This window comes from Canis aureus, chromosome X (assembly GCF_053574225.1).
Source record: "Canis aureus isolate CA01 chromosome X, VMU_Caureus_v.1.0, whole genome shotgun sequence".
Lineage (NCBI taxonomy): Eukaryota > Metazoa > Chordata > Mammalia > Carnivora > Canidae > Canis > Canis aureus.
Window position 1 is genome coordinate 109831733 of NC_135649.1, and position 21259 is coordinate 109852991.

Here is a 21259-nt window from a genome sequence, read left to right on the forward strand (position 1 = left end):
ACCCCTGCTCCTGTCACACCTAATTATTTGTGGTTTCTCAAGTGAACTTTCACACATACTTGCTTACACTCTACTGCCAGCATTCATCCTTTCTTCATTCATTCATTTATTCAATCAACAAACATTTTCCAAGCTCCTATCAGGTGACAGGTACTGTGCTAAGCAAAGCAAGGCAATAGAATATTTATTTGAGTGAGAGACTACCCATAGAGGTGACTTTTTTTAAGCTACTTCTTAAATCACAAGAAGCCAACCCTGCTACTTCTAATTAATTTTTTTTTTTCCTTATTAACACTCTCCCTTGAGGAGCACCTGGGTGGCTCAGTTGGATAAATGTCTGCCTTCAACTCTGGTCATGATCCCAGGGTCCTAGGATGGAACCCCATCACCGGGCCTCCCTGCTTGGTGAGGAGCCTGCTTCTCCCTGTCCCTCTGCAGCTCCCCCTGACTGTGTGTACTCTCTCTCACTCACTCTGCCTCTGTGTGTTAAACAAATAAATAAAATCTTTTAAAATGAAAAAAACAAAAAACCTTCCTCTGGGAAGCACTCCAAGATCCCTCCAGCTTGTTTTGTATGTTCCTTTTTTGTGGTCCCTAGCACCCTATCCATACCTCCAACTAAGCACTTACCATACTTGCACTAGAATCTGGGATTTGCCATTCAGCCTCACTTCCTATCTCAGACTGTAAGATCCATAAGCCTAGATGTTTCCATAACTCTATACCCCAAAGACCTAGCAGAAAGACACTCCAAAAGAGTAGGCTAAATGAGTTACGTATTTTAGCTGCTCTAAGAACCTCTTAACAATCTTACAGGGACCGAGAAGAAATGAGGCAATGGACACAGAGAGAATAGAGATTATGTATGTAAATTTTAACTAAAAACATCACAGAAAATAAAGACTAAAACAGTATCTTGTTAAAAAGACCAACCACCTGAGTTCTGACATGAGCAATTTATTTGACATTTTCATGCTCTGAAAGCCTATGAACTCCTCAAGGGCAGAGACCACATTCCAATCACTATGTTGTCATGAGACTTTCTCTTCTAGAATATGGGCTCTCCACAATCATGAACCATGCCCTATTTTGTTCTTTATCCCAAACATCCAGCAGAACTCACTACAGCAAGTGCTTTAACAAATGTCTGCTTAATGAATTAACTTGAAGTTTTAAAACTCACTCCTGTGGTTTCTCTGAAGCTAGGACTAACAAAGATTCCTTTATACATCAATAAAGAATGTATTTAATGATAATAAATCAATATGAATTTGAAAGATCTGCTTCAGATAAATCACATACTGCTTAAGTGCCTATGGAAATTTAAGCACCAATGACATGAAAATGCAAACTAATGAATTATTTTAAGAGAAATTATACATTATTCTCTAACACAACATGACAGAAATTTTATATTCAACACTATGTTTATAAGGAATAGAACAAACTTATATTACCTAGTACACAGAATATGTAAGCAAAACTTGATTCCTCATTTTAAATAAATGAGGAAATTTAAATTTTCACTTAAAAAGAAGGTAAAGGGCAGCATGAATCTCTTCTGAACAGAACTTGATTACATTATAAGTACCTTACCATAAGCCCCTAAAGTAGAATTTAAATCTAATGGCATGGAAATCATTACCATAATGACTTGTGAATCACATCCTTCTAGTTATTCTACTAGCAGTATTTGAACAAAAAGGCACCTAAAGCAATAGAAAATATCATAAATGTATAAATAAATGTGACAAATAATAGACACATATAATAAAATATAACCTGGCTAATTTTTCTCTTGAACACTAAACTACCAAAGGAAATAGAGAATTTTCTAACAAAATCATAATTTCTTACTTTCTGAAACAAATTTAAAAATCTGATTATTAGAAGGCTATATTCCAAACAATTTAAAATATAAGATATGGGGACGCCTGGGTGGCTCAGCGGTTGAGCATCTATCTGCCTTCGGCTTGGGGAGTGATCCCGGAGTCCCAGGATCGAGTCCCATGTCGGGCTCCCTGCATGGAGCCTGCATCTCCCTCTGCCTGTCTCTCTGCCTCTCTCTCTGTGTCTGTCGTGAATAAATAAATAAATAATCTTAGAAAGAAAGAAAGAAAGAAAGAAAGAAAGAAAGAAAGAAAGAAAGAAAGAAAGAAAGAAAGAAAAGAAACGAAACCCAGAAACACTTCTTTCAGACACAATCTTGATTTCAAACAAATAATAATAAAGCAAAGTGAAACTCAAAGGTTGTCACACATCCAGAAGAAGGGTAAGAACCTCAGATCTAGAGCCAAACTGCCTGAATTTAAATCATGGCTCTACCACCTACTAGGTAAGTGGCCTTTGGCAAGTTACTGAACTTCTCAGGTGCCTCAATTTCCTTTTCTGAAAACTGGGTCTCATGTCAGTTATTCCTGAGGCTGCTATTAGGATTGAATAAGAGGATACAAGTAAAGTGTTCAGAACAGCACATGAACTAAATGTTATCATCATCACTATCATCAGGAAGAAAGTTCAAAATGCTCTACTTTAGGCATTCCCAAATCATCCAAGCATGCTTCAAGAGGAACTCCGAGAAGATGGGGTTTGTCCCTAGGGGTGGGGGGGGTGCCTTTTCCTGTCCTTAGGGACAACTAACAGTCTTTATTATTATAAAGCCCACTCACAAAGGCAGTGGAGCCGAATTTCCCATCCAATAGGCTAATGTCAAAGAGAGCTGATGTTCCTCCAGGCCTGGGAGGATCACAGGGCTGGGGCTTCTGCATGAGGCAGAGGGGTGTCCAGGACTTTGGACGGTGGTGTTACTTGGCTAGATTCCTCCAGTCTGATCACTAAGCACCATGGCCTGGAGAGCTGGGGCCAGGGAAACAATGCCCACTGGAGGGTAGTGCCTGGCAAAAGATTTAATGCTAACCAGAGTAACAAGCAATGGTAACCATGAGAACAACAAGGCACTTAAGGATTAGGCCCCTTCCCCATTTGCCTGGTACTTCATGAACCAAAGAAGGCTTGTATCAGTCACTGGGAAGCAAAGGAGCTCCAATACCACAAGCCACATGGTACAAAGCTAGATTTAGTTTCATTTGTAAAATAAAGAATTGTGTTTTCGACCTGAGTGTCATGAGGCAAATTGAAATCTATTTCACAGGCTTTTGAACTCTACAAAATGATGAGGTCTCTGAAGTTAAGGACAACCTCTCAGTACCATCTATAGTCCCCAGGGCCAATCACAGTACCTGATACATGGTTTATTTCAAGAACAAACTGATGTTGTCATATAAACCAGTATTTACAGACTTTTCACACGCACACAGAGACTTCCAGTTTTTGTTAAGATGGAATAGCCCCACTTCTCCCAGAGCCTTCCTCTGAAACTAAAAATCCCTATATATTACATACAGCCAAGCACAGGAAGACAAGATGGGAAAGAGGCCGAGTGCCTCGGGACTTCAGGACTTGAGGAACACCGCAGCAGTGAGTTCCCTGGGTCTCCCCACTGTCTCCTGTGAATCCCCAAAAGAGTGCTGTAGAAACCTCCAACCTAGAACCAATACAAGGTAAATATAATGAAGTGCCAAGAAAAGTCTGTTCTCACAGCCAAAAGAGCAGAAAAAGGATAAGCTAACAAGAGAAAATCTTTTGGGCAATACTCACCCTACTCCAGGCAAACATCAATGGAATAGCTGCACTACCACCCACTGAGGTTTCAGTAGGGCTGAGCAGGTAGACAGTCTTTACTTCTGCACATGTGCATGCGTGCACAAACACACACGCACACCCTGAGGAAGCAGGAAGCAGGGTTCCAACTGTCTAACTCCCAACCTGTGCTGCCTCTCTTGGTAAGCCTGGGCAGGAAGTTAATCTTCCATCCCCTGCCTCATACAAGCAGGCACAGCTCCCCATTCCCTGCCTTGTTGTATTGGCAAGTCCAGTCAAGAGCTGATCTTCCATCTCACTCCAGGCAGAAGCAAGCCACAGTACTCTGGCCCCTCTGCCACAGTGGTGTCTGCAGGATGAAGCAGATGCAATAAGGCAGTGTGAATCACTGGTCCACTTTTTTCTGGAAAGCTATTAGCAGGTTCAAGTGAGGAGGAAAATGTCCATCTCACCCTTCCGCAAGAAGGCAGTGGGAGTAAGAGCCAAGGTGTGGGGGGGGGAGGGGCAGGGAGATGCCGCCCAAGCAGGAAGCTGAACAAACACACCTACCCAGCCATGAGGCTACCACTCAAGAGGGAGGCTGCTTCCTGAAGAAAATAAAGTAAGTCCAGAGTCTCATGACAAAATTAAAATACGTTCATATAGATATATAGATATATATAGATATATGCATATGGAGGTATGTGTGCATATATATGTATATATGCATATATATGTGTGTGTGTGTGTGTCTATATAGCTATATATATCTCACTTGTCATACCAAGGACCATGAAAGTCACAACTTGAATGAGAATAGACAAGAGACATCACCACGGAGATGAATCAGATGTTGGAATTATGCGACAAGGATTTTAAAGCAACCTTAATAAAACTACTTCAACAAGCAACCCAGAAACACCCATGGGCAGAGATTAAAAACAGCCCCAACAAAAGCCTGCTCTCTCAAGCTAAAGACCAAGCAAGGAGCAGCCTAGCATGACAGAAAACATTTAGACAATAACCAATCACTCTGGTCCAGCCAAATGAAACAATGGCTCCATTCACATCAGTAAGGGCAAAATGGGGAGCATGTCCAACCCCTTGCCAGAGTAGTGCCAGTGAAGGCCACATAAGAAGCCTAACTCCCCTAACTCATTGACAAGGAACCTCTCCCCAGTAGGTATCAATGGAAGCAGAATGAGGAAACTGAACTACCATCCCCATCTGTGCCCTCTGCCTTGCAGAGCATTGTCATAAAAGACCAGATAAAACAGAAGATTAAATAAGATAGTCTAATGGCATAATATCCAAAATGTCCAGGCTTCTATAGAAAATCAGTCATCATACTAAGAACTAGGAAAACCTCGACATGAGTGAAAAATGACTATCAAGAGATGCTAACACAGAGATGTCAGAATTATTTGGCAAGAATTTCAAAGTAGCCATCATACAAAGAGAAAGTCTCAAAGGGAATTTTAATTTCACAGAACTTAATGAAAGAAAATACATTACATCGAAATATTGTGATGCAGCTAAAGCAGTACCAACAGAAAAATTTATAGCACAAAATGCACACATTAGAAAAACGGAAAGGCCTCAAACCGATAATAAATTCTTACCTCAATACCAGAAAAAGAAATAAGCCTCAAACAAGAAGGAACCATTTAAGATAAAAGCAGAAATCAGTGAAATATCAAACAGGAAAATAATAATTAAAATTTTTTTAAAATAAAGACATCTATTAAGCTAAAACTGGTCCTGCTAAAAGATTAATAAAATTGATGAACTTCTAAAAAGACCAATAAAAAATAAAAAGAGAGATGATAAAAAATCATCAATATCAGGAAGAAAACATGGGAGAGATCCCTAGAATCCCATGGCCATTACCATGAACTTCACACTCCCAAATTTGACAATTTAGAAGGAATGGGTGAATTCCTGGAAAACCACAAACTACTAAACATAACCATAGATGAAATAAACAATTTAAATAGTTGTATAATTAGTAAATAATTGAAGTTGCAATTTTAAAGTTCCCAATAAAAGAAATCTTCAGGCTCAGATGGGTTCACTAAAGAAGTCTACCAAACATTTAAAGAATTAACAACAATTTTATACAATCTCTTCCAGAAATTAGAAGGGGAGGAAACACTTCCCAACTCATTTAAGAGGCTACTAATATAATGATATCAAAACCTGACAGAGACAGGTTTTGACAAAGACACAAAAAACCCCAGAAACTATAGATCAAAATCTCTTATGAACTCATGCACAAAAATCCTCAACAAAATATGAGCATATAAAATCCAGTGATGTATAGAAAGAACTGCACAGGGGCACCTGGGGGGCTCAGTCAGTTTAATGTCTGTCTTCAGCTCAGGTCATGATCCTGGGGTCCTAGGATCAGGGTCTTGGGATGGAGCACTGCATTGGGCTCCCTACTTGGCAGGGAGTCTGCTTCTCTCTCTCCCTCTGCCCCTCCCCCTTGGCTTGTGTTCTTTCTCAAAATAAATATATAAAATCTTAAAAAACAAAACTGTGCATCATAACCCGTTGGATTTATTCTAGATATGCAATGCTGATTCAACATTTGAAAATCATGTCAACAGGGTAAAAAAGAAAAATTATATGATCATATCAACTGATACAATAAAACAATCTGACAAAATCAAATACCAATTTATGATTATAAAAAAAAGCCTCTGGCAAATTAGAAATAAGAAGTAAGTTTCTCAGCTTTATAAATATCATCTGCAAAATCCTATAGCTAACATCACATTTAATGGTGAAAGACTGAATACTTTTTCCCTAAGATCAGGAACATGAAAAGAATGTCTGCTCTTATCACTATTACTGAACACTGTATTGCAGTAACAGTGACCCTATTTGCAGATGACATGATCATTTACACAAAAAAATCCCAAGAATCCACCAAAACTTCCTAGAACTACTAAGTTTAGCAGGATTGTAAAATACAAGTTCAACACAAAAAATTAATCATATTTCTTTTTTTTAATATTTATTTTAGAGAGAGACAGAAAGAGCAAGAGGGGCAGAGGAAGAGGGAGAGACAGAACCTCAAGCAGACTCTGCACTGAGCAAAGAGCCTAACACGGGGCTGGATCCCAGGACGGCAAGATCATTACCTGAGCCAAAACCAAGAGTGAGTCACTTAATGGACTGTGCCACCCAGGCGTCCCAATCAATCACATTTCTATATGCAAACAACAAAAATGGGAGACAGAAGTTTAAAAGCAAAGTATCATTTACAATTACTCCAAGGAAAGGGATGCCTGAGTTGCCCAGTTAAGTGTCAGACTCTTGATTTTGGCTCAGGACATGATCTCTGGGTTGTGGAATCAACCCATATGGGGCTCTGTACTCATCACAGAGTCTGCTTGTCCCTTTCCCTCTGCTCCTACCCCCATTTACACACATGTGTGCTCTCTCTAACAAACAAAAATCTTAAAAAAAAAGTTACTCCAAGGAAATGAAATATGTACAGGATCTATACCCTGCAAATTATAAAATGTTGGGCAGCCCCGGTGGCTCAGTGGTTTAGTGCTGCCTGCAGCCCAGGGTATGATCCTGGAGACCTGGGATCGAGTCCCACATCAGGCTCCCTGCATGGAGCCTGCTTCTCCCTCTGCCTGTGTCTCTGCTTCTCTCTCTCCTCTCTGTGTATTCTCATGAATAAATAAAATCTTTAAAAAAATTATAAAATGTTGATGGAAAAAAAAAACTGAAGAAACTCTAAGGATATTGAGAAACAAACCGTACTCACGTATTAGAAAACTCAACGAGATGCCAATTTCCCCCAAATTGATATATAGCTTTAATGCAATTCCTATAAAAAATCTCAGCAAGTGTTTTGTAGATATAGGCAAATTTATTCTAAAATGAAAATGGAAAGGCACATGACCTGGAATCGCTAAAGAAATTTTGAAGAAGCAGAATAAAATGAGAGGAATCACTATACCTGATGTTAAGGCTTACTACAGAGCTACAGAAAAGTAATCAAGACAGTGTGATACTGGCAGAGGGATAAACACACAGATCAATAGGGCCACACAAATACACCTGATTTTTGTCTGCCAAAGCAATTCAATGGAGGAAGGAAAGACTTTTCCACAAATGGTGATGCTACAGCAATTGCAATCCTTAGCCAAGAAAGAGAAGAGAAGAGAAATGCCTCAACCTAAAATTTCACAACTTATACAACAATTCACTCAAAATGGATCATGGACTTAAATACAAGATCATGGACTTGCATTTATTTAAACGTAAATCTATAAAACGTTTAGAAAACAAAGAAGAAAAACTTTAGGATATAGAACTAGACAAAAAGTTAGACTTAGCACCAAAAACACAATCGATAAAAGGAAAAAATGATAAATGATCTTATCAAAATTAAAATTATTTGCTCTGTGGAAGACCTTAAGTGATGGAAAGACAAGCTACAAGCAGGAAGAAAATGTTTTCAAGCATATCCAACAAAGGATTTTAATCCAGAATATATATATATATATTTTAACTCCTTAAACTCAATAGTAATAAAGAATACAATTAGAAATGGACAGAAGACACAGCTATCTCACTGAAGAGGATATACAGATCCCAATTAAGCATGTGAAAAGCACACTATTAGCCATTAGAGAAAAGCAAATTGAAACTATAATGAGATCACCTACACACCTATCAGAATGGCTAAAATTGAAAACAGTGATAAACAAGATCACTCATACATTGTTGACGGGAATATAAACCACTCTTGAAACACAGCATCCCAGATTCTTAACAAACTATATATTCACTTATAACTCAGCAGTTACACTCCTGGGCATTTATCCCAGGGAAATAAAAAACTGCTATTCATTAAAAACAACAACAACAACCTTGTACACAAATGTTCATACAGTTTTATTTGTAATAGTTAAAACCTGGAAACAACCTAAAGATCCTTCAAGAGGTGAATAACCAGTGGTGTCTCCATATTATGGACTACTCAGCAATTTAAAAGAAAACAAAAAGCGAAACTGTTGGTTCATACAAAAACTTGGATGGGTCCTCAAGGGAGTTATGCTGAGGGAAAAAGCCAATCTCAAAAGGTTATATACTGTATCATTACATTTAAATAGTATTCTTAAAATGACAAAATCATAGAGATGAACAGATTAGTGCTTGCAAGGAGTTAGGGAGAGGGGAATGGAGGGGCGCAACTGTGGCTATCAACAGCACAAGAAGAGATCCTTGCCATAAAACTGTTCTGTATCTTGACTGGTGGTCACACGGATCTACACAAGTGATAGAAACTTCACGTGTGCATGCATTCACACACATATGAGGGCACGTAAAACTGGTGAAATATGAATAAGGTCAATGAATTATAGCAATGGCAGTTTTCTGGTTATGATATTCTACTATAGTTATGCAAGATGTTACTATTGGAAGCAATTAGTGGAAGGATATATGGAATCTATTATTTTTTACCATTGCATGTGAATCTCTAATTATCTCAAGATAAAACTTTAACAAAATCAAGCAAACAGAGACGCCAGGTGGCTCAGCAGTTGAGTGTCTGCTTTTGGCTCAGGGCGTGATCCTGAGTTCCCGGGATGGAGTCCCACATTGGGATCCCTGCGGGGAGCCTGCTTCTCCCTCTGCCTATGTCTCTGCCTCTCTCTGTGTGTCTCTGACGAATAAACAGAATCTTAAAAAAAAAAAAAAATCAAGCAAGAAAGCAATATGTAAAAATCAATGTGAAACAGGAAGTGAGCACAGCAGTGTCCAATCCAAGGTTTCAGAGGTTTTGCAGTGCCCTATAGAAACACACATCTCATTAGTAAATAACTGTACTTATTCCTCATGAAACAGTTTGTGAGAAGAAAATCTGAAAGACTCTTTAATAAGCCACCAGACTGGGTTTTATAAATGCGGCTGTCAGAGCAAGATGCTGTTCATTGGCTGATTTAATGTTTCAGTTGTCCCCATCTTTTCCTTCCTTCCACCCTGTAGCGTGGGAAGAGGCTTCTGATGAAGAGTAGATCAGTTAAAAGAAAAAAAGAAGCTACATTTTTTGCACATCTAAGTAGTGGGTATATCTGTGACCCTGCTACATATAATTAAAGATGCTAATACTAAAACCTTCTGTAATGGAATCACTGCAAATCCATTTCTAAAACTCTGTAGTAGATTTTGCTTAGACTAAGATGTATCAACAAAGAGTTCAAAAGACTGGGAAAGATGAATGCAGCCAGAAACTCTCAGAGGAGGCAGACATGCAGGTTACTCTCTTAAAGCTTTATTAAATAAAGAACATTCTCTAGAATATACGATAAACTTGGTCTACATTTGCATTTAATAAAACTGAACATGATAGTAGTCTAATGTGAAATGTTAAACCATTTAGTGTACAAAACTGTTTACGTAGCTGTCATGCAAGAACACAGTGTGAGGCTTATAGCATTTTCACCCATCTGTGAGTTTTAGAAAGTCACTTGAATAAAATGTTAGATTTCTTCAGTATATATTTCCAACACATTAGTTACATGGGTAATACTCAAACCTTTTTCAACCTTTCTTGCATAAATAAAATCTTAGTACAAGCATCAAAAACACTGGCCACCCCAAAAGACTGCCTGCCAAATTCTTAACAGAATGAGTTCTAAAATAATGCTTATTACATAGGACTTATTAAGTAAAATAAAGCCAAGAACTATCAGTTACTGTAAAATTTATGTAAGAACATTTAATAGTCCAGCTCTAAGCATTTAAATTTCTCACATTAATGAGTATTGTTTATAGAACTAAAAGTCTATCATTCAAGTATCAATGATTACATTTCAGAAAAAGGACATCATTCTTGACAACTTTCTACAAAAGAAAAAAATCATAATGAATAAAACCAGTATCCATAATAAGCTAAACTGGGTGAAGGGGGCCATTTGGAGGAGGGAAGAGTATTTCACTTTCACAGTAGGAATTAGGTAAACGTCATATGGCCCACAGCACAAAATCCATGAGAAAGGCTCAAATTTGAACCCTCCATTATTTTAAAATCCACGTTCATGGATTGTGCATCTGTTTGTACCAATATGTGACAAGTATCTGTTGCTCTTTCATAGACACTGAACCACTGTCAGGAAATATGGGAGAGAAAAAGTCCTTACTAATGTACCACCTAATAGCAACTTTTATTTAAAATATAAATTCAAGTCAACCATTTTAAATGCCAACTATGTTCTTCCATTAATCCCCTTCTCTCCTCTACTATCCCAGACACCCCAAAAGAACCCTTTAGGTCTGTTAAGCTTCATAACTGATGTTAAGTACCACCTCATCTGGGACAAAAATATACTCTCCTTATGTACCTTCCATCTCTTTAACAATTGAGCAAAATCATAATGCTTTCAAGCATGTATCTAAATCTCCAGGTCATTAAGGCTGCTGCTGGCATAACTGCTGGCTTTACAGAACGGCTGCTGGTCTACAATAACTACTGCCCAGTAGCTACTTTTGTTGTTTTATTTCCCCAGAATTCTGCTTATCGTCAGGGAAATCAAAAGGCTATGTGTGCAGGTTAGTGGTGGTGCTTCCTGCCTGCCCTCTTAGATCTTGCTATGCACTCTGTTTAGCACAGTTTTGCTCATTTCCTTGTTTATTGTAACTGCGGTAGGAAGAACTATTTTGGTTTCCAGGAACCATCTTGTCCTTGTGAAAGGACATGGCAGAGAAAGGAAGAACTAAAAAAGAGTCATTGAAGGGGCTTGGCAGACCAGATGTATCATGGTAAGTCTCACTCTGTGGATGCTTCATATGCTTCTTAAAGGTCTTGAAGAAGATATAGAATAACTCGATGATGTTTAAAGCAAGAGACACCAAGGACACCACCAGCATGAAGAGAATGAAGGTGCTTTTCTCCGTGGGGCGAGAGAGGAAGCAGTCCACCTGATGTGGGCAGGGGTCTCGCTTGCAACTGTAAACCGCATTCAGGCTGAATCCATAGATGTACCACTGGATCAGCAGGAAGGCCACCTCAAAAACGGCCTTGAAGAAGACACTGATGATATAGATTCGTAGCAAGCCCCTTCTCATTTTCATCTTACAGTATTTTTCAATGTCAAACCTGAAGTTCTTGATTTCGATTTCGATTTCAATTTCCTCCTGCAAATGCACCTCCATGTTGACACCACTGGTTTGAGCAGCTCTGAGTTCCTCCCCTTTCTGTTTCAGCTTCTCTTCCTTGCGCATAATGTAGAATATATGCACTAGGTACAAGAGTGAGGGGATGGACACAAATATGATCTGCAGGACCCAGATGTGCACATGAGAGATTGGGAAGGACTTATCATAGCAGACATTTTCACAACCAGGCTGCCGAGTATTACAATGAAAGGCAAACTGCTCATCATCCCAGGCTGACTCAACCGCTGTCTCCAGTAGCAGGATTCTGAAAATGAAAAGGACTGAGAGCCACACCTTCCCTCCAGCGGTGGAGTAAGCTTGAACCTGGTCAAGGAGTTGGCCTAAGGCACTCCAGTCACTCATGTTGCCTGTTCGCTCTTCTTTCGCTTAAAAGAAGTGAAGAAGGCACACCAAGTGATTGCACTCCTTGGAGGATGAAGTAAAATGAAAAAGTAAGTTCAAGCACTCAAAACTTTCTAAAGTTTAAAAGTCTGCTACACCGTTTGGTACCTTCCTCACTCTTTCTCCTAATCAAAGACAATTGCTGATACCCAATCGAAGCTTTTTGTGGATTCATTTTCATATATAGTGAGCCAATACTCTTAAATAAGGATGTACATATATCAATAATGGGTCAAGTTACATAAATGGAACAACATAAACACACCTAAAGGTTTCCTTCAATTCTAGAATAAAGTAATCTCCAAAGATAAAGACTGAAACACAAAAACTGAACTAAATATTCACATGCATATAGTGACCAATTCATCTTCAAACATTATTAGGGCCATCATTGCCCAAATAGGTAATGATAGGGGTGCCTGCCGGGTTCAGTCAGGCATGCGACTTTTCACCTCAGGGTTGTAAGTTTGAACCCCATGTTGGTGTGGACACTTTAAAAAGAGGGGTGGAAGACCAAATAGATAATGATATTCATTTGAGCATTATTTATTCAGGGCTTACTAGTCACCAGGTACTATACTGGGCACTGGTCCCTATGGGAGCAAAACAGGATTCCTGTACTTGCAACTCACAATTAACTAGAGAAAACAGATCATTAAAAGTACAGTATTTTAGGGGTGCCTGGGTGGCTCAGTCAGTTAAGTGTCTGATTCTTGATGTCTTGCTCTCAGGGTTGTGAATTTAAGCTCTCCATTGGGCTCTAAGCCTCTCATGGGGCCTACTTAAAAAAAAAAAAAGTACAGGATTTTATTAAATCTAAAACACAATTGAGTATAAGATAACCCACTATGTTACCTACATTCAGAAAGCAATCAAAGCATCCAGTTTTAAGAGATGCCTCAATTTCAGAAATGTGAGGGGAAATGTACATCTTAGAATCAATGAAAAAGGCTAAGTGAACAGAAAACTGCAGTTTTAAATAAATGCTAAGAAATTAAAAAAAAAATTGGTACTGACGGAAATTAACTCAAGGACACCCACATCAGTCTGTATAGTCAGCCAGGCAAAGAGTGTGAAAACTATTAACCTGTGATGAAAGCCAGCATGGGCAAAGCTTTGAGGGTGAGAGAACTCACTGTCCTCAGGGAGCTCAAAGGCAGGCAAACTGGTTTCAGGGATCAAGCAGAGATAGCACAGCCCAAGACTGGTGCTGGAGGAGGCTACCTCAGGGGTCTGCTTGGCGGCAGCAGCGAAACCCAAAAGCAGAAAGCATGATTATACTGTGGTGCTGGGGCAAGACTGAAGCTGAGAAATTACTAATGGCAGTTCAGGAGCTCTAGGGGTCAGTTGGAAAGTTGGGGTAAGAGATAGGATATGACTAAAGAATGCACAGAGCAGTATAGGGATGATGGTTCTATGCTAAAATGAACAGCCAGTGAATTTTAGTGATGACAAAAAGTAGAAGAGGATGTCAAGAATCATGAGGGTGATCATAGGAGTCTCTCCCCTAGAGAAAGGAACAGATGATCAATTCTGGCACTGCGGTCCTGAATGCTGTGGTGACTGAAGGGACATTTGCAAGGGTAGCTGCCATCCCAGTTGGCATAAAGTAGCAAGATCAGGACAAAAACAAAAACAAAACAAGAGGAGCTACTACTCCCTCCTTACCTAGAAATTCAAAGTCAGGATCCAGCCAAGAGAGGCCTTAACTTAAATACTTATTTACTGAATGTGAACCACTCTCTCAGTTGAAATGTGAGCACATGGAAACTTTTTGGTTAAAACTAAAATATTGATACACTGCATTTATTCGTGTGGACTTCTAGGAGATTATTATATCAACAGATTTTTTGCAGTTTTGTGGGAGGTTTTTTGTTTTTGTTTTTGTTTTTTTTTAAGTTTCAGTAGGAGCAACACAGATACCAACCTCTAGTCTGTTCAGGGTTGGTGGGAGCCAGCATGGGGCACAACCTTTAACTGTGGCCCTACTGAAGACCTTCTCCTCTTTCTCCATTTCCTCCTGACAGCCCTATATCTTTGTAAGAAATGTCTATAAACAAAAGTCTATGTAAAGGTTTCTGCTTCTAATTCAAATCATGCTAGACAAATGGATCTTCCTTTATTTTTTGAAGATTTTATTTTTAAATAATCTCATTAACCCAACATGGCACTTAAACACAAAATCCTGAGATCAAGAGTCACATGTTCCAACAACTAAGCCAGCCAGGTGTCTGAGATCTTACTTTAAAACAAACCACAACTAATTGATTATTACATGGCAAAAAATAATTGTTTTCAGTCAAATCCTTCTAATACAGCAGGACCTCATCATTTCTAAAAAAAAAAAAAAAAAAAAAAAAAATGTATTCAGTATGTTAGGATAAAACCCATAAGTTAATATTTTAATTCTCTCTCCTGAAAAACTTTAATTCCCAAAGATAGATATTCATTTTAAACAATTAAGAAACTTAAAAGAGAAGAATATTTCTTAAATGTGAGTTTGCCAGCAATAATAAATCCTAAATACCATTCAACTAATTTGTTTCTTGGTTTAACAGCTATTCCTCACAATAGATTCAGTGAAAAAAAATAAAACTTAAAATGAAACCTAAAAAAAGAAGGCAAAGCTAATGCAATTTACAATGTCTCAATCGCCCAAGGTTTGTTACAACTGTTATCTAAGGATAAGAACTGAAGGCTCCCAAAATGCAATTTTTTAGCAAGTAATCAAATCACAAGGCTTTGAAGTATATACTGTGCTTTCTCAGTTGCTTCAGTAACACATTTTAGCCAAAATGTCCTCCATCATGCAGATTCTGAAAATAATCCTATTAGGCTAAAGTCACCAAGATCTACAGTTTATAATTAATACATTCTTCAAGGTTGATTGAAAATAAACCACTGGCAGCATAAGAGGCATTTATTCTCATTAGTTTTTCAAATTTAAACAGTGCTTAGTCTCCAGAGATTTCAAAATGCCTCAGAAAATTGAGTTACCTTTTCAAAAACAAGTAGGGTAAAGTAATAACGAGTGAAGGTTAAAGACAATAATCCCCGAAACTACTTTAGCATGGATTCTAAAAGGTATCCGATAAAACAGTGCTGTGGGGGAGAAAAGAAAATCAATGATTCCAGTTAATTTAGGGTAAAGTTATTAGCAATTTTCTAAAACTATAAGAAGCTCTTAAGTTTTTCAAATATTTTGTTCTGATAAAGTTCTCACTATAAGCATTTTGAAAATATACAGATCCGAGATTCAAAGGGATGAAAAATAACTAAGAATGAGTCATCTTGGCTAAGGAAACAGGTCATAGAAAAGTTAAAAGTCTCTTGCTGAACAATTATTTTTAAACTGGACAAGGTATTTCCTTTTTTTTTTTTAAAGATTTTTATTTATTTATTCATGAGAGACACACACAGAGAGAGAGAAAGAGGCAGAGACACAGGCAGAGGGAGAAGCAGGCTCCATGCAGGGAGCCTGACATGGGACTCGATCCCAGGTCTCCAGGATCAGGCCCTGGGCTGAAGGCGGCGCTAAACTGCTGAGCCACCCGGGCTGCCCCTGGACAAGGTATTTCCAATTTTAAAACGTAAACGTAAAACTTCTGGTTTCAGCCCCAACAAATAAAGTGCTTACATATTGTCACTCTTGTCCTTACAGCAAGAGGAAAAAAAACACTGAAAATCAACTTTCCTTAGGCTTATCAGAGAATTAAAGACATAAGGCAAACTGAACTCCTAAAATGTGGAGAGACAGGCAAATACAGAGAATCACACCCAAGAACAGCTTACCTGGAGCAGAAGGCACTAGAGCAATACACTAGGAAGAAAATAAATGGTAATTTTGACAAAGGCTTGCAAGTAAGAACTCTTAGGAAGCCAATCTTAGGAGAGCCTTCCACAAGCTCCTGGCTTTACCTCCAGGGCTTCACCAGGTTCTGAACATGAAGATCCAAGAATGATCTCCTCCCCTTTTGGGTAAGGCGAAGAAAAAAGTAACACTTTTGAAATATGCGCAGGGTAAAGATCCAATAAAAATCTTCTCCCTTTTGAGGAAGGGGAAGGGAAACAGCCATTCTGAAAACACCCAGGGAAAAAGCAGCTGTTTTGAAATAAACCTAGAATGTTCTCCATAATAAAGGCCAACAACTCCAAGGGAAAATTTACTACAGTCTGACATGTTGTCCCAGGAAAGGGGAAATTAACCAGCTACAGCCCCTCTAGCCTTCTTGCTTCACCTAAAAAGAAGGGGAGATACAGGCTAAAAAATACTTCTGAGGGTTGCAGCCCAGGACTCAGGTCCACAAAAAGACTTAAGATTTAGTCCTATGATTATAGAACACTTCTTCTTACCTAGTACTCTACCACCAAGTCACCCAGATTCTGGTACAGTAATGGCGGATTTCAACGGAAAGAGTTGCAAGAAGCAGACTATTTAAAAAGGAGTTCTTAGGAAAGCACTAAGACCATAGGGGAGAAAAACAAACAAACAAACAGACACCAGAGGAAACTGAAGCCTCTGGCACCTACAGTACAACAAATACTTAATAGCCCAGCCCCAAGCCAAATTACCCTAAAACATTACATTAACAGCCTATTTACCTCAGTTCCCTATTACCCGATATATCCTATCTGGCTTTTAAAAAACATTAAAAAGTGTGCTAAAAGGGAAGACAAAAGGCAGTCTGAGCAGACAAAGTGCAAATCAGAACCAGACTCAGATATGGCACAGATTTGGGGATTATCAGGAATAATTTCAGACAGGGAATTTAAAATAACTATGATTACTAAAGTTAAGAGCTCTAATAGAAAAAGTAGACAACATGTAAGTACAGGTGGGTAATGTAAGCATATACAATTCTAAGAATACTACAAATAAAAAACACTACAACAAAACGAATAATGCTTTTAATGGATTTATCAATAGATTGGACATGGCCAAGGAAAGAATCAGTGAATTTAAAGATATTTCAATAAATATCTAATATCTAAATGCAAAGAGAAACAAAAATTTTAAAAAGCAGAACAGAGTATCTAGAATTACAGAACAATTACAAAAGGTATGACCAGATTACCAGAAGGAAAAGAATGAGATGAAGGAAAAGAAATATTTGAAGGAATAATGGTCAAAAATCTTCCAAAATCTTCCAAAATTAATGGCACCAAACCACACATCAAAAGAGCTCAGAGCAGACAAAGCAAGATAACTATAAAAAAAAAAAAAGACTACTCCTAAACTATATCATATTCAAACTACAGAAAACCAAACATAAAGAGAAAATCATGAAATCATCCAGAGGGAAGAAATATCTTACCTACAGAGAACAAGGATACGAAGTACATCCAACTTTTTTCAGAAGCCATGAAGTGAAATATTTAAAGTGTTGGGGGAAAAAAATCCACCAACCTACAAAGTATTCTGTGAAATTATCCTTCAAAAGTTAAGGAGAGTTACTTTTTCAGAAAAATAAAAAGTGAGAGAATTTTTTAGCAGTAAACCAGGCTAGTAAGAACTGTTTTAAAAAGTTCTTTAGAAAAGGAAAATTATACAGGTCAGAAAGTCAGATCTAGAGAAAATAAGAGCACTGTGGAGAAGTAATAAAGGCAAAATAAAGTATGTTTTTCCTATTAATTAATAGATAACCATTCAAAGTAACAAGGATTATAGCATATAGAAAAGTAAAATGAATGACAGCAATGTTACAAGGGGAATGCGAGGGAAAAATTGGGAAAATTCTAATTTAAGATACTAAATTCCAGGCCATAAAACACAACAGATTTTAAAGCATAAAGATCATACAAAATATAACTCCCATGGGGTGCCCAAGTGGCTCAGTTAGTTAAGCATCCAATTCTTGATTTCAGTTCAGGTCATGATCTCAGGGTCATGGAGCCTGCTTTGGGATTCTCTTTCTTCTTCTTCCTCTGCTTGCTCTCAATCAATCAATCAATCAAGTACACTCTCACAACACAATGGAATTAAACTAGAAATAACATAAAGCTGGAAAATCTCAAAATATTTAGAGATTAAGCAAGACATTTCTAAATATCACACAGATCGGGGATGCGTAGCTGGCTGAGTCAAATGGAGCATGTGACTCTTGATCTCAGAGTCATGAATGCAAGCCCCACACTGGGCAAAAAGCTTACTTTAAAAAATAAAAATAAAAAAATTAACACAAAGGTCAAAGAAGAAATCCTGAGAAATTTGAAAATATTCTGAACTAAATCAAAGTGATAACACAAATCAAAATTGTGTGATGTAGGGCAGCTCTGGTGGCTCAGCGGTTTAGCGCCGCCTTAAGCCCAGGGCATGATCCTGGAGACCCTGGATCAAGTCCCACATCAGGCTCCCTTCATGAAGCCTGCTTCTCCCTCTGCCTGTGTCTCTGTCTCTCTCTCTGTGTGTCTCTCATGAATAAATAAATAAAATTTTTTAAAAAAAAATTGTGTGATGTAGTAAAAGCAATGTATAGAAAAAAAGTTTATAGCATAGAATATACACATTAGAAAACAGACCTAAAATGATTAACCAAAAAAAGTAAATTTAAATAAAAAAAAATAATAAATAAATAAATAAAATAAATAAATAAATAAAAAATAAAATCAGTAACTAAGCTTCTATCTTAGAAAATAAGACAAAGAGAGATAAGCCTAAAACAGGAAGAATAATAAAAATTATAGAACTAATCAATGAAATTGAACACAGGAACTCACGGCCGGGGGTGGGGGAGAGAGGGGAATCAATGAAAACAAAAGCTGGTTCTTTTAAAAGATCAGTAAAATTGATAAACCTCTAGCCAGGCTAACCAAGAAAAAGAAAAAACATAAATTATTAATATTGGAACTGAAAGAAGAGTCAGCACTACCAATCATACAGACATTAAAAGGAAAATAAAGGCATATTATCGGGTTGCCTGGGTAGCTCAGCGGTTGAGCGTCTGCCTTTGGCTCAGGGAGTGATCCCGGGGTCAAGTCCCACATCAGGCTCTCTGCATGAAGCCTACTTCTCCCTCTGCCTATGTCTCTGCCTGCCTCTCTCTCTCTCTCTCTGTGTCTCATAAATAAATAAAATCTTTAAAAAATAAATAAATAAAGGAATATTATGAATAAATCTATGCCTATAAATATGGTAACTTAGGTAAATGGACTAATTCCTTGAAAGATACAAACTATCAAAACGTACGCAAGGAATAATAGATAATCTGAATAGGCCTATATGTACAGAAGAAAAATCAATAACAGTCTTATAAAACAAAAAGTCCCATACCCAGAGTATTTCACTGGTGACTTCTCTTAAACATTTAATGAGAGATTACACCAATTCTCTACAATCTCTTCCAGAAAAATCTCTTCTTCCCAGAAATGGAAGAACAATTCTTAACTCATTCTATGAGGCCAGTATTACCTTAATACCAACACCAGATAAAATCATTAAAAGAAAGGTAAACTACAGATAAATATCGCTCATGAACAAAGATGGAGAAATCCTCAACAAATATTAGCAAAGTAAGTACAGCAATGTATAAAAAGAATGAAACACCATGACAATATGGGACTTGTCCCAGGTGTGCAAGGCTGGTTCAAAATTCTAAAATCAATTAATGTAATCTATCATGTAATCTATTTCTAAAATAGAAATACTGTATCATGACATATCAATTGATGCAGAAAAGCACTGACAAAACCAACACCGATTCATTAAAAATCTTTTAGTAATCTAGGAATAGACAGAACTTCCTCAACTTAATAAAGAATATCTACAAAACACCTACAGTTAGTATCATTCCTAATTGTAAGAAACTGCATACCTTCCCACTAAGCTCAGGAACAAGATAAGGATGATCCCTCTCACCACTTTTATTCAACATTTTACTGGAAGTCATAACTAATACAGTAAGACAAGAAAAGGAAATAAAAGGAATATAGATTGGGAAAGAAAAAATAAACTGTTTTGTTCACAGATGATAGAATTGTCCATGAAGAATATACCAAAAAACCTACAATGAAAAATTCCTGGAACTAATAATTCTATCTAGGTCACAATTTACAAGGGTACTATACAAAAATCAATGAATAATTGGAAATGAAAATTTAAAACAATACCATTTACATTATCACACACACAATAAAGTACTGAAGTATAAATCTAACACAATGTTTCCAAGATCTGTATGCAAAAATCTATATAGTTATGTTTAAAGAAATCAAAGATTTCAATAAATGGAGAGATATTCTGCATTCAAGAATTAGATAACTCATATTAAGATGTCAATTCTTCTCAACTTGACCTATAGATTCAATGAGATCCCAATCCCAGTAAGCTGTTTTCTGGAACAGAACAGAGCCCAAAAATAGACTCAAACACAGCTGATCTCTGACAAAGAAGCAGAGGCAATCCAATAGGGGGGAAAGGTCTTTTCAACAAATGGTACTGGACATCCATATGCAAAAAAAAAAAAAAAAAATCTAGATATAAACCTTTTAAGTTTCATAAAAACTAACTCAAAAGTGGATCACAGACCTAGATACAAAATAACGAAACTTCTAAAAGATAGCCTAAAAAATCTAGGTAACTATGGACTTTGGTGATGAGTTTTTAGATACAATATCAAAAAGACAATCCATGAAAAAAACTGGTACGTTGGACGTCATTAAAATTTTCTGGTCTGCTAAAGTCACTGTTAATAGGGGCACGTGGGTGGTTCAGTCGGTTAAGCATCTGCCTTGGGCTCAGGTCATGATCCCAGGGTCCTGGGATCAAGTTCCGCATCAGGGCCCCGCTTCATGCATCAGGCTCCCTGCTCATCAGGGAGTCTGCTTCTCCCTCTCCATCTGCCTCTCTGCCCCACTTGCGCTTGCTCTCTTGCTCTCTCTCTCAAAAAAAAATAAAATCTTTTTTAAAAATAAACAAGGGGATCCCTGGGTGGCTCAGCGGTTTGGCGCTTGCCTTTGGCCCAAGGCGTGATCCTGGAGTGCCGGGATCGAGTCCCGCATCGGGCTCCCTGCATGGAGCCTGCTTCTCCCTCTG

The 21259-nt window shown here is 37.8% G+C and overlaps 1 protein-coding gene and 1 pseudogene across 21 annotated transcripts in view; both read right to left on the bottom strand.

Annotated features, from left to right (window-relative positions):
* CDKL5 (cyclin dependent kinase like 5) overlaps nt 1–21259 on the bottom strand; it is a 216971-nt gene that overhangs the window by 94153 nt on the left and 101559 nt on the right. The gene's annotated exons all lie outside the window — the stretch shown is intronic.
* On the bottom strand, nt 9922–16195 carry LOC144308175 (gap junction alpha-1 protein-like; annotated as a pseudogene). The gene is made up of 2 exons (XR_013374781.1): nt 16021–16195; nt 9922–12252 (listed from the first exon to the last, which is right to left on the bottom strand). The product of XR_013374781.1 is annotated as a gap junction alpha-1 protein-like (transcript).